The sequence below is a fragment of the Armigeres subalbatus genome, chromosome 3 (assembly GCF_024139115.2).
Source record: "Armigeres subalbatus isolate Guangzhou_Male chromosome 3, GZ_Asu_2, whole genome shotgun sequence".
Classification (NCBI taxonomy): domain Eukaryota; kingdom Metazoa; phylum Arthropoda; class Insecta; order Diptera; family Culicidae; genus Armigeres; species Armigeres subalbatus.
The window spans coordinates 56,084,294-56,102,639 of record NC_085141.1 but is presented as its reverse complement, the minus strand read 5'-3'; the positions used below and the strand labels follow the sequence as shown (position 1 = coordinate 56,102,639).

General features: G+C 34.1%; 2 protein-coding genes across 2 annotated transcripts in view; both read left to right on the top strand.

Moving 5' to 3' along the window:
• LOC134224346 (hemicentin-1) overlaps window positions 1–18,346 on the top strand; it is a 587,700-nt gene that overhangs the window by 297,269 nt on the left and 272,085 nt on the right. The gene's annotated exons all lie outside the window — the stretch shown is intronic.
• Window positions 1–18,346, top strand: part of LOC134227753 (uncharacterized) — a 55,241-nt gene that overhangs the window by 32,821 nt on the left and 4,074 nt on the right. The window lies entirely within an intron of this gene.

The window sequence follows — 18,346 nt, the reverse complement described above, 5'->3', positions numbered from 1 at the left end:
AGCGTACGCAGCTACAATTTTGAAAAATGTTCATGTTTTTACAATAATCCAAGAAAAAAACTTCAAAAGAATTTCTTGTGGATATTCAGGAAAAATTCAGTAAAGAAATTTCATGTAAAAACTTTGACATTACTTTATACAATCCTGATAAAGTGCTGGCATTCAGAATGATTTTTGAACAATTCTCTCTGAAAAATTTTGCTTGGAAATTTTGCTACAAATTGTTAATGAAAAAAAAAACAAAACATCCCCAGTGTAAATTCCGAAAAATTTTCCTTAAAACTCCGAAAAAAATTCCATTTGAATTCTGTCTGAAAATTCAAAACAGTCCCGTGAGAAATACATAAAATTTTCGGTGGAAAAAAATGTTCATATTTTAATTTATTTTGTTTACATTCTAATGAATTTCTTCGACAAGTTCTTTCGAATCTTCACCAGAAATTCTTCTTCATTTCCAAAAGAAGTTTTTCGAACATTTTAAGGAGTACACTTCGACATGTTCAGTCTCAAGTTAGTCTTGCGAGCAAAGCGTAGGATTGCCCATATGGAGATGGCGAGTTCGATTCTCGTTCCTGTCTAGGATGTTTTCGGGTGGGAAACATTCTCGACACCCTAGATATAGTGTATCCATCGTACTTGCTACACAAGATATATAATCATGCAATGGTTGGCATATAAAAGCTTTCAATTTATAACTGAGGAAATGCTAATAGAATATACTAAGTTGAAAAGCAGACCAACTTCCAGTTGGAATATGGAGCCATAGAAGAAGAAGACTTCTACTTTTTTCAAGAAAAAATATTCTGAGTTTCCGAAAGATATTAAACAGTCAATGCCACATGAAACACTTTGATATTTCCGTTGATTTTTTTTCCGATTTGGAATTTTAAAATGAAATTTTTTCGGAATACTTTTTTACGCTCTTTGTGAATTCTATCACATTTTTAAAAAAATTCCAAGTATTTTTTTATTCGCGGCATTATTTAGAATTTCCATGGAAGAGTCTATGGATTATCTTCAAAAAATTCTTTGGATTTTCAAAGAATAAATCTTTAGAATTCTCAAGGTTCATGTTTTTTTTAATTTGCACCATAAATTCTTCCAAAATTTCATCGGAAATTCATTCTTCTTCGGGAAGCCATTTTGATTTCTTTGTAGGTACAGCTAAACATTGCTTTTAATCTTTACCATGCAAAGATGCACAGGAAATGGTTTAATAATTTTAAGGAATTTTCACATCAGAAAATCTTTAAAATTTTGATTTATTTTTTTAAGGAACTCCTACTGGAAATGCTACAAAAGTACAACCTTTACAAGTACTACAAAATTACAATTTTTTCGTTATATCCACTTGTTAAAACATCGGAATTTCCTCCGGAAATTCATTATTGGTGTTTCAGATGAACTTTTTTCGATTTTCTACTGGAAAATTTTAGGAATTTCCATCGGAAATATTTTAGCATATTCCAAATAATTTCTTTTGGAAATTAAAAAAACTGCTGTAAATGTCTAAGAATTTCGTTTGGAAAACGAAAAAAAATTCCATTGGAAATTTTTAAGAGCTTTCTTTGAAGATTCATTAAAGTTGCCCAGGATTTTGAAAAAAATCTTTAGAGATTCTGTAAAAAAGTAAGCTGGATTTCTTTTTCTAATTTATATTGGAAGTTCTTCGGAATTTGATGTTTATTGGAATTTTCATCGTAAATATGCATTTCGGATATTTCTACGGATTCTTATAGTTCTTCAAAACTTCTACCGAACGTTTTCGGAGCTCTTCCACAGAATTTCGGAAAAGAATGTCGTTGAAATTTTAAAGATTTTTCCGTGGAGACTCCGGAGAATTTCTTGTCAATATTCCGAAGGGTTTTCCTTGCAACTCCAGAATAATTATTTTTGAAAATTAAGAAGATCTTGGAATTTAAAATTAATCCAAGCAATAAATATAGGCAATAATTTAGGCTTAAGAAGCCTAGTTTTTATGATATTGAATAATTAGGATAATTGATCGAAAAATTTAATATTGCACCTAAATGCTCTAAATGCACAAAATTCTAGTAGTGCGTATGAAAAAGGTTATGACATAGAGAAGCTTGCATTTAAAAAATCAACATGAAATTCTATATAAAATGCTTTAAAAATTCCTAAAAGGGTCTTAGAACTAAGGAGATTCCAACGATATGAAAAAAGTGGCAGTGTTCCAGAAAAAAACACTCCACTTCCTAAAACAATCTAGGTTAAAAAATTGTATTATAATAACGATTGAAATTGAATTTCAAAACAAATCTCAACCCTTTCAGGACGGATGGATCATATATGCCCAGCGTTTTAGATTGTTTATAAAATCACAAAAGAGAGCTAGGCCACCATTTTCTTAAGTAAAATTGTTCATCTAGATATTGGCTTTACAGAAAAATATGGGAGCTAAAATTTGACTGACCCTGAAAACTCAGATATCCGAAACCTTGGGAAAATTTCGTTCTAAGAGCATACAAATGAAGTTGAAATGTTTGAATCATTCTGAACACTCGGATAAGATGGTTAACGTTACGTTAAGCCAGTAATTAATATTCAGGAATACGAGATGCTCAAGGTACTCCAAAATGCTCTCAAGTTCAGCCCACGATACTGGTAGATATTATGCAATGTTCTCATCATCGGTATATACCCAATCCGATGAAATAATCATATGATCCTAATTTCCATTAACATGAGATCTAAGAGACAAGATACCCAACATTATCTTGAGTCAACATCAAGTTGCAAACATTACAACTTCCAGAACGTTTTGTATAACCTAAAAAGTCTGTAGTAGCTTGTATAAATAATAATTGAAGTCATATCAACCCAATGGACCTACTGGGATATTATATCATACATCATTCATAGGTTGGTTAATTGGAATCAAATGATCCAAACTCCAAAATAATAATTGGTCTATAATACATTCATTCCTCTATGAGTCGCTTATAAAAGGACCATTGACTGAAGCATATTCGAGATGTGGAATAGAAGTTCCTTGGAAAATTATTCGAAAGAACCATCTGAGGGACCGAGAAAATATTTTTAGTATGGTATCATTGGCTTCCACGAGTCGATATCAAAATAAAATTTCAATGATGAATTAGAAATTTTGAGAGATGAACCAGCTCTGGATTAAAAATCTCTTTAATAGAGAAAAAAATAGAGATTTTCCTCCATAAAATAGGAAATTGCCAATAAAGAAATCAGGGTATGAGTATTAAATAAATATAGAATTACTACAAATAATGCAAAATTTCCATAAACAGTTGAAAATTTTCCACAAAACAATAATAAATTAGCATTTGTAAAAGCAAAAATTGCAATTATGAAATAAGAATTTTTAATGAAGAGATCAAAATGCTCCACACAAAAAAATACAAAATTTCCATGAATAAATCAATATTAGCAATAAACAATTACAAAATTTTTATTTTGTCGAAAATTTTGTAATTATTTTTTTATGTTTGCATTTTTTGGTTTTAAAAGTGTTAATTTATTTTTGTTTTGTGGAAAATTCTTAATTGTTTATGGAAATTTTGCATTATTTGTAGAAAATTTTATATTTTTTTTATTGCTCATACCATAATTTCTTTATTGGAAATTTCCTTATAGTTATGGAAAATTTTTAAATTTTTTTAGGCTGAGTTTTTATTTCAGTCGTATTTATCGTATCTTAGAACATCGACTCATGGATGGTCTGTTGTAGCTTGTTAAAATAATAAATGAAATCGCATCGGCTCAATGGACCTGCTTGGATGCTTAGCGATACACGGATACATAAAAAATTTTGAATTCAAGAAAATTTATAATTTCCATTGCTGGGTTTAGTTTGATTTTGAATCAGTTGAAATTGTCCATCTTCAAAATTGATCGGTTTAACCATATGTTTTAGTTACATAAGGTTTTTTTTTTTTAATTTTTGAACTTGGAAAAAACCACGTGGTCATAGGGGGGGGGTCTGCCAAATGACCACGATAAGCCACATGGGGGGAGGGGGGGTTGAAAATCTTCAAAAATATGACCACGTGGTTTCTGGATGGCCCCTTAGCACTATGTCTAAACCAAATGAGCAACACAACTTAAATTTAATTGTGTTATTTGTGAATTTTTAATTATGCAAAATATGTTTCAAATTTCTTTTTTCAATGCTTTATTTCTGTATAACCAAAAGAAGAATGACCACTCAATTTGAGTCTATTTATATTCACTGCATTAATAAAGTACAATTCCATGTCGATGCCACTCGTCAGTATTTGCTACACCATCATCGCAAATTCGACTAATTGGCAAAGCTGAAAGCTTCTATAAAATTACTTCTCTAATTATGGCAACCACACATGGTCGAAAATCTGCCAACCGTGTTGGCATTCGTGCACCGCCATTGGACTCCAACAAGTTAATAACCCTTTAATGAGCACCTAATGAAGCTCCTTGTGCATTCGGAGCACGTCTCGCTCATTACATTTTCGGAGAGCATGTGGTCCTAGGCACGACGAAAGGACAGTGAACGGGTCTTAGTATGTTTCTGACGGAGCTCTATCCATGACCAACTCGACTATGTGTGTGTGTGTGCGTCCGGAACGTGTTGACAAATAAGATATCGCATTGTGCAGGCGTAATCAAGATCGGATACTGCTGCCCGATGCATCCGGAGGCGCTGATTAAATCAATCCTAATGATATTCTCTCGTTTGTTTCGCGTTCGCCCACTGAACTGAGATTGGTAGCTGAAAGCTATAATTAATTTAGACTGCTGCATCAGCTCAATCGGAGGGTATCATTATCGAGCAGTGATTGGTACATATTTTCAATTGCTGGGAAGTTGGAGAATGCATCATGAGCCATTGTCGATTAATTGAAACATGTAGGTGTGCAAAAATCTGTTGAACGTATATGTGAGGATTCGACCTAAAAATTCGTAATATTAAACGTAATATTGAATCATCTTTCCCGGGTGAAAGTGCAAAATTCAACTCTCAATAGAACAGCCAGCAACAGAAAAGTTTATTTATTCAATGTTCTTTGGGATTTTCTTTTAATATACCAGCTGCCTGTCTGCGATTCTATGCTCAATGAAACATCCGAAACCAATGACCTGGAAGAGAGAGTAAAAAAGAGAGTTACAGACGTGAAGCTTCCCCTAAGTTTTGGTTGAAAACCTCAAATCAACAAAAAAGGGCCTTGTAAAATTCTTGGGAGTGCCATGTTGAATTTCACTTCTTTTCAGATTCCAGGGCCTAGGGTCTGGTTTAGCAATAAGGAGGCTCAGGGACGTCAATCGTGGGGTTCATTTTGAGTAAATAATAATAATAAATAATAAATAAAATGAGGGCCCGGATCCTGGAAGAACATCTTTGGAAAATATCCCGCGGAAATCCTCAAGGAATTTTTGGATTAATTTCCTCGGTAATTACTGTAAGATTCAGTTGCATTTACATGATTTATATGTCTTTATTCGCCTTTTTGTTATCTAATTCGTCTGTAAAAACATCGGTTTCGAGCGATTTTTTATGCGAATGATAGGACTATTATAAAATAAAAACAATTGTAAGGACGTGGCCAGGTGTGTGGAAAAACGGGTCTGCCTAGTTGTATATTCGTGCGGAATCTGCGATGATCGTGGATATATTTATCTCTGCAACTCCATCTACGAATTGTGGAAGAGTTCTATATTATGCTATGATATTTGCTCGGTAATTACTGTGAGATACAATTCAGGAATTTAGTCTCAAACTTGCTTAGCAATAGTTGTGAAAAAATCGTCAGACAATTCCGCAAATTTCATCAAGATGTTTTTTTTTGTAAACTTTTAAAAAAAAAATCTTCGGAAATTAGATACAAAATATGCATAGGTACACCGTACACCCAACCAGCGGATAGCATATTTTAAGACACTTCTGCCTAAGAGTCTTACAGAAGTGTATAATGTTTTGGCATAAACAAATTCGGATGATTTAAATACAATCATTGTAGCAACATCTTACACTTCTGTATTACTTCAATATAGTGTCTTAAAAAGCTTACATTTTCTGTATTAAAACCTTGCTGAATTGCATATGCCTGGATTTGCCAAAAAGCGTCACAATTTTTGTTTTGTTTTTTTTTAAATCTATATTTATGTGTTTTTCAAAAGCGGCACGTACATATGATAGACTTTAAACGATTATACCTCAGCCGATTCTTGATGGATTTTCAATCGATCAGCAAAGATCCAACACTTCATATCCAACATATTAAATTATTGATTTATGATTACTAGGGGAGGAGGTTCGGTTGTGGGCACCCTTTTGTGTTTGGTCCATAACTTTGGCCCTGATTAATCTTATGCCGAGATTTGTATAGCAATGGAAAGCTAGACGTGTAACCTTACTGCCAATGAATAAATTAGTATGATTTCATCGATTTGAAAATAAATATTGACAATTTACAAAATTTAACATTTTTGGACATTTCTATTTTGTCGTTCGGTTGTGGGCACCATTGAAAACTTATCTAAAAATAAAGAAACATGAATAAATACCATCCAGATATAAATACCATTCAGATCCAGATCCAGAAATACCACCAGATTCAGAGCCACCTCGGTGCATCAAGCAGGATGTTGAAAAAATCACATAAGAGAGGTTTAAAATAGCACTTTAGGTAAATGGTTTTCAATTTTTCATTGATTTACGTTTTATTGGTATGCATCACAGTCAAAAAATCCTGACCAATTTTCAACAGGAAACAATGGATACGATTCCCTGTCGAATGCAATTTGTTGCAAGCAAATCGGTCAACGCTTTGTTCCAAAAAGTATGTGTATAATAACTAGACATGCCCAAAGAACAAAAATATGAAATAAACTCATTATTTAAATCAATTATGTCTAAATAATTATAAAAACTGCATAAAAACGTTATCAAAAATAATTTAAGGGACAACTAAAACAATATAGAATGAATTATCAATAAAATGAGGGTGACCACAACCGAATTTCGCAGCCTTTTTGGAACGAGAAGAAAAACATTTCGCGCTAAAATTTTGATGGCAATCATCATTGAGCCTCAAAAAAGATTAAATTTACTGTATAAAAACGCATTAGACAGAGCGTTAATGAATAGGCTTCCAATGAATGATCAAATCGGTAATGATTAAATCATTTAACTCTATGATTAACAATTATGATTGATGATTTATTCATTTCTGACTATGATTAATGCTTGTCATAAGACGACTTTGTACAATCCCCTTGAATTCCACCACCTAATTGTATCTTGACAGATACGTATTTCGACCTCAACAGTAAGGCCGTCTTCAGTGTCTCGTACTTGACTCGACTATGATTAATGATTATTATTAAAGATATTTTTTTTACAATGATTAACGATTATGACTAATGAATAAAACGTTTGAAGTATGATTAACGATTACCGTTAATTGTTGATGTTGATAGAATAATGACAGAATATGTGTATGATTAATGATTAACGATCGATATGATTGATGAATAATGATTATGAATAATCAAATTGAATGATTTGCATTGTGATCAATAGTCAAGTAACCTTTCTTCCAAATTGGGTTATTGAAAGGTATAACATTATGTGATTATGATTAAAGATTAATGAATAAAAGCAATGTATGCAATGAATAAAATTGATGATTAATGAATAAACTCAAAACAATTATGAATATGAAGAAGAAGAGGCATCTCACATCTAACTTCTTACTTTTCGCAATGAGAAGTGAGGTATGAGAAATAAAAAGTGATTTGTAAAGTAAGACCTCTAACTCCTTATTTATCATTATTCACTCTTAATTTCGCACTTATAGTTTATTACAGTGAGAAGTGAGGTACCAGTAGAGAGAAATAAAAACAGAGATTTCTCACTTTTCATTCCTCATTTCTCATTTTAGACTTCTCATTGTTCAGAGTGAGGAGTTAGAAATGAGAAGTGAGATTGAGAAGCGCAAAGTGATTAGTGAAATGAGAGTCCTAATTTATTATTTCTCATCACTCACTTCTAATTTCTCACGTTTAATATCTCACAGTTAGAAGAGCATGAGCATGAGCATGATTGACCGCCCACGGTTGCTACTCCGTTATTGCCAGGTCAGCTGTAATTACACAGAGAACCAACAGATGAAGTTTGGGACTAACATCATCTTCAATGTGAGAACTGGTGACCCAAAATAAGCAAGACCAGCGCCGGCCGTGTCCGAATGCAGGTTAATTAAGGAATTGGTAGGAAAATGTTGACATGATACTCGCTTTGATAGAAGCCGACGAGTCATCTACACTTCAACGAGAAATCACTGGAATGTTGGATATATGGGGTAGGTATTGTGGCATGGTTCGTTTTGGTAAACGGTATGCCGTGTATAGCGTGTAGTTTGATCAATTCAAAACATAATCGAACGAACACTAATTATTTTAATTACCGATCTCTCTGCTAACCGCACAAAGCAGAACAATATTTTCGATGACCGGCCGATCGTTCTGCCTACTGACGCGAACTGCATCTTCACTTTCTAAATAATTTACTCACCCGCACAAATCAGAACAACATTTCGATGATCGGGCGATCGTTCTGCTAACCGCACAAAGCAGAACAAATTACGTCATGACCGGCCGATCGTTCTGCGTACTAAATAAATCATGACTGAACGTGACCTCTGAATGCTGAACATTTGTCTTTCAAGCAACAAACAAACATGATCTACTTTTTTCACTAAATTCTGACAGAAAATTTGATACTCCTAAATAAACGTCTCTGAGGCATGTTTCCAAGTACAGCATTGCGATTAATAAAATCTATTCACATATCGACCGCACAAGCAGATCAAAAGCTTCTGATTATCGCGAACAATCTGCATATCATATAAAAACGCACTCTGATCTATTTTCTTACCAACTTAATAGTTACTAGCATTTCTACCACTCTTCAAAGAATTAACTATGTCTAAAATGCATTTTCTGCTAACAAAATGGAAAGCGAGGAAGATAGTTGACAAAAGAGATATATTTGAAATAGGCTATGAGAAGGGAGATTTGAAGATAGTCAAAATAGAAGGCAAGCAAAGGCCAAAATAAATATATTTATATACTGTGATATTGTGATCGTGGGCTGAAAGTCTCTCTGAAAGAACTTCTGTTGGTATTCAAACAGAACTACACTCGGAATTCGAAAAAAAATCCGTTCAAAATTCAGACAGAATTTAATTCGAGTGCACGTAAGCAAAAATGGTACTTTTGATGTTTGAAACAGTGGATGCATTTATGTTCCTTGGGTCAGAAATAATTTTGTATAAGAACTCCAGCAGGTCAGTTGAATGTGCATTATTGTGATCTAAGCGAAATGTCTGATACATTTAAAATTCATACTTTCATACTAGTTTACATTGTAATTGTAAATACCGGAAGATATCTGAGGACACAATAATGCGTTGCCAATATCCGATTCAGCATGTGGAGTCAAGATTATATATTTAGGATAGATAAGGGGAAAAATGGCAAGATTTAACTTGAAAAGGCTGTTGGAGAAAGAGGGGTCGAATTATCAGTCATGACTGAAATATTAGTCAAAGTAGTAACCGGCGCAACTATTGTTTATACATATGTATTATTTGAAGTATATAAAAATAACAATATGAAATATTTTATTGACATTTTTCATAATATATGCATACGAAAATATATTAAATTTGAAAATATGTAAAAATATAGAACTAAGATATTAAACTCATGTATTTTACACATTTTTTGTTTAATGGCTTGAATGAAGTACAATATTAACATGCGCCTGAAAAAGGCAATTAGGTGTTCGGTTGAACGATTAGGTGTTCGGTTGCAAAAAATAGTGAAACTGAAACACAAAGTGCACTGCACTTATTAAAAAATTATATTCAGCAGAGTAAAACAGCAACATCTCGTGACATCTTGTGTCAGTATACAGTACTAGTGTAGAGCTAGCAAATAAGTAATATTAGAAAAAATATTAATATCAAGTGTAATAGAATTCAAGTCTATTCAAATATACTTATCATTAAGTCTACACATAACTCTAAAGCTTTAAACTGCGATGTAACTAAGTTATGAAAGCTCAGTACCGTCAAGTAGGCAAATAAATTTCATTTAACAAGTTGCAGGTATTAATGGCAAGTATATCTAAACTATAGTGCCTACATTAATCCAGTCCGTCAATTTAAACAATTGGAGTTTAGAATTGTTTAAATTAACGAAGCTGGATTAATGTCTCACTTATCACTATTATTTTAATTTTATCATTTGCTAACTCAACGACTATCAGACGAAAATTCACTAGCTTGGTGCACATTTATGAATTATACACATTTTGTTCATTTTGTTCCGGAAAGCCAATTGGGATTTGATAACAATTACAGTAACGGTTGAAATATAAATCTAAAAAGAATTAGAAAAAAACTGCTTTTCTGAGACGAAGTTCACTGACCATTTCACGAACTTTACAAACTGACCATTTCAGGGGCAGTCCAGATTATTGGAGGATCCTCCGGATTACCACAAAACAATTAATCAGCAATTCCTGTGGGCACCATCTCAAACAAAGGCTGGGGCAATTGTGTACAGTCGACAAATGTCATGGAAGCAATACGCACTAATAAAACAAGCCCCACCAAAGCATCGTTATAAGTATCGACTCCATTCGAAAACAATCCGGTGTAGTGAATGGGCCACTTTACAAAAAAACGTATAAAAAGCTATATTAGAAGGATCTCACCAGGATTCGCCAGTATACTGCTGTTCCTATCCAGTTTCCAGCAATTGATCCTGCCATTAGCACGTATTGCCAGACCTTCATCCCTTCAATCACCGCCGTCAAGCCTTGCCACGTCTCGCTATAGTTTTGCCGCTACACCACCTTAGTCGATACTGATACTCCGAAGTAAAAAAGAATTTTAGTTCACACAAAAATCTACTGCGGAAAGAAATTTGACAGGGGAATCAATTTCGCAACCTATCTTGAGCGCGGCACACTTCGATCTCTTTCAATGTCGCACAGTTGGAAGGGAGGTATGAGTAGTGAAAAGTGAAAAGCGAGATGTCTCACTCCTCATTTCACACTTTTCACTTTGCAGAGTGAAGAGCAAGAAATGAATATTGAGAAGAGAGAAGTGAGTCATATCACTTTCCACTAATTCCGCATTTCCCACTTCTCACTTTTCACAGTGAGAAATTCTCACTTCTCATGAAAATCGAGAGATGAGAATTGAGGAGAGAGTTGTCCCATTTACCACTTCACACCTTTCATTTTTTTGTTTCTCCCTTCTCACCACTTCTCACCTTTCATTTTTTTATTTCTCCCTTCTCATTTCTTACTCTCACTTATCATTATTCATTTTGAAATTTCACTGTTAGAAATAAGGATTAGAGCTGTGCGCCGCTCCAATCGCCGCTGCAATTGCCATCGCCGCGCTGTATGAAAATGACCCAGAAATCAAATATTTCTACACGATAATGGCTATGAAAGGAAAATTAAGTTCCGTACATTTGTTTCAAAAAGCATGTCACTGTTTAATTCGGTTTTATCTATCTCTTCTGTAAAATACTAGTCAATATAAAAAATGACTTCAAATGGTTATTTAGAAATGCAAGCAATAGCCCCTATAGAGGCTTCGAAGTATTGCGGTTCAAAATTGTTTCAGAATTTCTATTCATTTTTTTTTTATTTCCATATGAACTTCCTTTATACATACAGTCGTCTTTGCCCATCTCGATATTGAAGGGACTATCGAGATACGGAAAGATCGAGGAATTAAAGGAAAATTGAAAAGGGTATTAAAGCTTGTTACTATTATTAACGACAACAACACAAATGTTATCTCTTGTTTTTGATGGGTTTGCCATTGTCCAAAGATGGTCTTGTACCCTAGAAATTTTAATATATCGATATAGGGAGAGAGAAATCTGAACAAAATATGACCAGCACACATCCAGATAGAAAAGTATCGAGATAGGGAGGTTATTGGGATGTAAAAAGCCCGAATGTATGTAGATTGAAAGGACCGAAAAAACCATCGACATAGGGACAGATATCGAGATATTGTCTACAATATCGAGATGTTGAGTCTAGAGGGTTGACTGTACTTCTATAAATTAAACCAAAATTTCTTCAGAAACTCTCTAGGAATTCCATTACAAATTTTCTCCGGGATTTCTTCAACAACTTTGTCAGCAACTAAGGAAGACACAATCCCCGTGTCGAAACGTTGGATAACGAATAAACTCGTTTCTATCAATAAAGACTGCGTAGCCGTAAAATTAAATATTTGTCAGCAATTTATTCGAAATTTAATAAAGGTTTCCTAATCCCAATCCATCCGAAATTCGAACGGAAAGGAGGAGCTCTCCCGCTTTTTTTTTCAAGATTTTTGAATATTTTCACGAAAACTCATTGAGGAAATCTTGTTGACAAGAATATCCTGGAGCAGTTAATGATGGTTGATGGAGAATACCTTGAGCAATTTCTGGGGAAATTTCGAAAAGAATTTCTGGAAGAAATGTTGGAGAAATTTCGAACAGCATTTATGAAGGAAATGTTGGAGAAATATCCGGAGGAATTTATAGAATCACGGAAACAAATGTATACCCACAGGCATGAATAAAAAATCATGAAATCATGAATCAGGTCAGTTCATGAAACCATGATTATAATTCATGATTTCAGGAACATTATTCATGGTACTAGGCAATCCTCATCAGTCGACAGTATGCATAACCGGTTATACTTCGAACACTCCATTCCCAAGAAGTAAGAACGGCGAAGAGGTAGCACGCCGGACTCTCGCTCAGTGTACTCGAGTTCAAATCCCCTGTTGAACTTTTTTTTATTTTGTCGATCTTAACAACCAAATTGTAACGCATTGGTTGCGTTACGCGAAAATAAATCATGAAATCATGATTTATATTCATGGTGTATTTTCATAGCATGAAAACACGACGGATTCATGGAATCATGAATTATTTTCTCATTTCTGGGAACGGATTTTTACCCGTGAAAAGGAGAAATTCTAGGGTAAATTACAAGAGAAATTTCTTGAAAATTTTCTAAAGTAGTTTCTAGGGAACTTCAAAGAAGAAAAAGTGGCAGATTTGTTAGAAGATTTTCCAAGATATTTTTTTTTGGGAAATTGAAGGATTTCTGGGTCTTTTGGAGAAATTTAGTGGAGAGTACATGAAGCAGGGTAATAATGGAGAAAGTGAGAAACGTGGAGTGAGATGTCTCACCTATCACAAATCACTTCTCACTATGATAAGCTGTAAGGGAGATGTGAGACGTCTCACTTTTCACTTTATTTCTCATTTGTAACTTCTCACTAGGGCTTGCTCTGCAAAACGACTTATTTGGTTCTGCCAAAAAACATTTTGGCCAAGTGACCTGTTTTTTAAGCGGCATTTTCGGCCGTGTGTCCCTATGTCGAATAACATATTCAGCCTAGTGACATTCGGTCAAATGTAATGTGACCAGACGTCCCGCGAAATGCACTTTTGGACGATCCATGTTTAAGTCAGTGACGCAATCCAGATAGGCGTCCCGCTTTTCGTAGGACGCTTGCTGGTCACATTAGTCAAATGACTTTCGTCCAAACGACTGTTCCACCACTCGAAGTTGGGGACTGTTGAACTTGCTGTAATCTGTCTAATCAATCGGACATAAAGCTATGATATAAACAGAAGGTTGTGTTTGTAGGGTAGCGTAGGGTAGATGCCGAATTTCGGACTTTCAGAGTAAGGCTTACAAATTTCTGATTATATCTATCAAATATCACGTTTGATACAAGCAGATATTACCCTGCATCATAGATGGAAGTCCTATTTATGAAAAACAAATTGTTGTTGATAAATTGCTCAAATTGGGCTTTCACAAATTACGTAACGCTGTCAGGGGGGGTCAGGCCGAGCGTTACAATCTATACAAAACATAATAAATATTCCATACAAAAAGTGTTACGAGATTGGGGTCCAAAGTTATCAAAATTTAGTATTACGTAACTTGAGAAAGTATTCTGGTTGGCATGCGCCAATCAAAAGATTACTGCGTTCCAAAATTAAAATTTCGACGTGAACTTATTTGGTGATTCAGCGATGAGTAGTTTGAAACGTAACGCATTTTAAGGCTTGCTTTCTGGAGCAAATTTATTTAATTTAAATTTCATCGGAATATCGTTGTTTTTGTACAGAAAACTAGTCAAATTAATGCAGAACAATTTTATTCTAATATCATCTTCAAAACTTGGACGTACATGTTCATGATAGCATTAGAGGCGAAAGTATAGAATTGATAGTTCCGTTAGGATACGGCAGGCATGAAGAATGTTTTTATAGAAGTCGATTTGAAAGCGAGCGGAGGGCAATATTTGTGATGGCACATATCGCACGACCTTCCTTCTGCCAAGCTCCCGTATGAAGGGGGAGGGAAGAATATCAGTGTGTACGTCCAAGTTTGGAAGATGATATTAGCATTTCCATATCATTGTAAATCGTTTAACTTCACGTAGAAGTAACACACACGAAATCATTAATTTAGAATTTTATTCTGTTGAAGCCAGTGCACTATGGTCCAGGATACAGATTTACGCGGAAAGATGAATTTTACGCCAAAACTATATTTTTTAGAAAAAACTGTTGTTCTACAAAATTATTCGAAATAGTAACACCATCATTATGGTTCTACCAAAAAATAGGGTGGCCCATCATATAAAAAAAAAGAAAATATTTTTTTTTTATTTCTCAGAATATTGACATGTTATGTTTTACAAAGCTGTAGCGCAGCTAATTCCAATCAATTTTGCTAAAAAAAACTTTTTCTGTAGCTCTTAAGTTGGCTGATTTAGAGCAATTTTACCTAATTGGATTAGGGTGTACCTCAAAAAAACAGTATTTTCGATCTAATTTTTTTGTTTCAGATTTCTCGAAAAAGTCGTCTTCAGGTGACTTTTAGAGCTCAAAAAAATGCAACTTTTGATGGGTAAATATGCACAATATCTTTTTCCGATCAAAAGTTATAATCATTTTTCTGTCAAAATTACATTTTTTTCATAAGTTGATATCTCCGGTTAGGGCAGACCAAAAAAATATGTTTACACGGCATCTAAAAGAGAAATTAATATTCTTCATTATGTCAAAAAATTGGGGATATGTTATTTTTTTATCTCAAGTTTCACCAATTTTACTAAAATCATGTTTTTTCAAATAAATTGATATAACTCGACAACAGAAGAAGATACAGACGATATTCTTAAAGCAAAACACGCGTTTTGAAAAGCCCCAAAAGTCTTCAGAAGGTGACATCCGTGAAAAATAAAAAATGAAATGAGCAGATCATAAATCTTGTTTTTTGAGGGACACCCTAATCCTGGTAAGTAAAAATACTCTAAACAAGTGAGCTTAAGAGCTACATAAAAAGTTTATATAGCAAAGTTGATTGGAAAAAGCTGCGCTACAACTTTGTAGAACATTTTACGTCAATATCCCGCAAAATAAAAAAAATTAAGATTTTACATTTTTATAAAATGGCCCACCCTATTTTTCGGTAACTCTATAATAAGGGCCCAAATATCCAGAAAAACTTTGTAGAACAAATTTTGTTTCTTAAAAGTATGCTTCAGACCGAAAATGCATCTTTTCTCTTAAATCTTGCAATACGATGATAATGATAAAACTTATAAAAAGTGTTAGCGCTGTAGATTTTTTATTTTTCATTTCTCACGAATGTCATCTTCTGAAGACTTTTGGGGCTTTTCAAAACGCGTGTTTTGCTATAAGAATATCGTCTGTATCTTTTTCCGTTGTCGAGTTATATTAATTTATTTGAAAAAACGTGATTTTAGTAAAATTGGTGAAACTTGAGATAAAAAAACAACATATCCCCAATTTTTTGACATAATGAAGAATATTAATTTCTCTTTTAGATGTTGTGTAAACATATTTTTTTGGTCTGCCCTAACCGGAGATATCAACTTATAAAAAAAAGGAAATTTTGACAGAAAAATGATTATAACTTTTGATCGGAAAAAGATATTGTGCATATTTACCCATCAAAAGTTGCATTTTTTTGAGCTCTAAAAGTCACCTGAAGACGACTTTTTCGAGATATCTGAAACAAAAAAATTAGATCAAAAATACTGTTTTTTTGAGGTACACCCTAATCCAATTAGGTAAAATTGCTCTAAATCAGCCAACTTAAGAGCTACAGAAAAAGTTTTTTTAGCAAAATTAATTGGAATAAGCTACGCTACAACTTTGTAGAACATAACATGTCAATATTCCGAGAAATAAAAAAAATATTTTCTAATTTTTTTTATATGATGGGCTACCCTATTTTTTGGTAGAACCATAATGATGGCCTTACTATTTCGAACAATTTTGTAGAACAACAGTTTTTTCTAAAAAATATAGTTTTGGCGTAAAATTCATCTTTCCGCGTAAATCTGTATCCTGGACCATAGTGCAGTGACGGAATTAGCAGCGGCATGGATTCCAGACCCATGTGTCCATGAACCGAGTAGAAGGCAGATATCACCAGTACCATAGCCCTCCATTATTGAATGAAAATAAAACAATCATTTGTAACAAAAACAGTATCCGAACAAATTCCGATTCTCCAAATCGTCTAGACCAATTGGTCAGAGTTCTGCCAAACCGCACCAAGCGCAAAAATATTTCCCATTTTTCTGCCCAAGACTTCGTTCAATAAATTAAATCACAAATCGAATTGGATATCCCTCAACTCCATAACTAAGGATATCTTCCAACAACTGTACGCATGAAGTACAATGAAATGTTTTCCCTTTTACAAACAAAATATCACAAGTCAGTCAAAAAGCCGCTTGGTGCGGTTGGGTAAAACTCCGACCAATTGTTACCCCATACTCCATCTCACTGATTGAACTTTACCGGTTCCATGGAACCTCAACGCAATATCAACGATATTGATGTTATTCTGAATATGCCACCACCTCGACTGCTTACAATTTCAACTCTTATGTCGCCTGAGGTGATGCAAATTCTATAGAAATCAACGACAAGTGAATAAAGCAAGCAAAACTAGATTTCCAAGTTCGATGTTACACGGAACAATATTATGTGAAACACGACTTCATGTTTGATGTGCCGAGCAAATGATTGAACAATTTCCAGGAAAAATGTATTGATTTCCGTCAAACCATCAGCCAACTTACAGCTCTTACTGAAGTGCAAATGAGTTGGTTCACCATGCAGGCTGAATTGTGGTTGGGTTGAGTGTTCAGTTCATTCGTGTTGCAGGTAATCACTTTTGATACATTCATAATTTCACACGCCTCCATGTTATCGATAATGTTGATCTAACCAATCAATTTTCTTCTGCTTTTGCCTTCGCCCTTCTCCATCATCTTGCTTCAAGGAAACTTTTTTCAAGAGGGGAGAAGACAATAATCTGAAATGCACCTTTGTCTTATACACGAATTTATAAAAAAGAACAAATATTGTTTGTGATAAACGAAAATCTTAACAGTTTCATTGCGTTCAAGCTTTTGTGCAAAATAATTTGTCTAAATTCTTCTTCTTCTTATTGGCATTACATCCCCACACTGGGACAGAGCCGCCTCGCAGCTTAGTGTTCATTGAGCATTTCCACAGTTATTAACTGCGAGGTTTCTAAGCCAAGTTACCATTTTGCATTCGTATATCATGAGGCTAACACGATGATACTTTTATGCCTAGACAAGTCGAGACAATTTCCAAGCCGAAAATTTCCTAGACCGGCACCGAGAATCGAACCCAACAACCCTCAGCATGGTCTTGCTTTGTAGCCGCGCGTCTTACCGCACGGCTAAGGAGGGCCCCAATTTGTCTAAATTATACAATTCAAATATGTTAGTTTTTATGTAATTCTCTTATATGTTATTACGAGATACAGGGTTAGAAGGAATCTTCAAAGTTCTAGTAGTAGGTAGGATTTTATTACCATCTTACCACGCATTGAAATTGATAACATTTATTTTTGAACAACACAATGTTTAAACGCAATAAGAAAGCAGTGAAATAAAACCTTATTATCAAGGTATAAAACGTCGGATAAAAACGTAAAACCCGTTTTTGAGCATAAGAAGACTGAAAACCATAACCTCAAAAAACACCATCATAGTCGATCTCTCCCAGAAACTTAATATCAAGTTAACTATCAGATTGAGTTTTTTTTTTCAGTTTTTCAACGTGGAATCAAGAAAAATATTTTAATGCTTCTTATCCAACCATTTTCCCTTCTCCTAGCAAATATGAAACCTGTAGGAAATTCGCTTGCCGTCTATTTGGATCCACCACC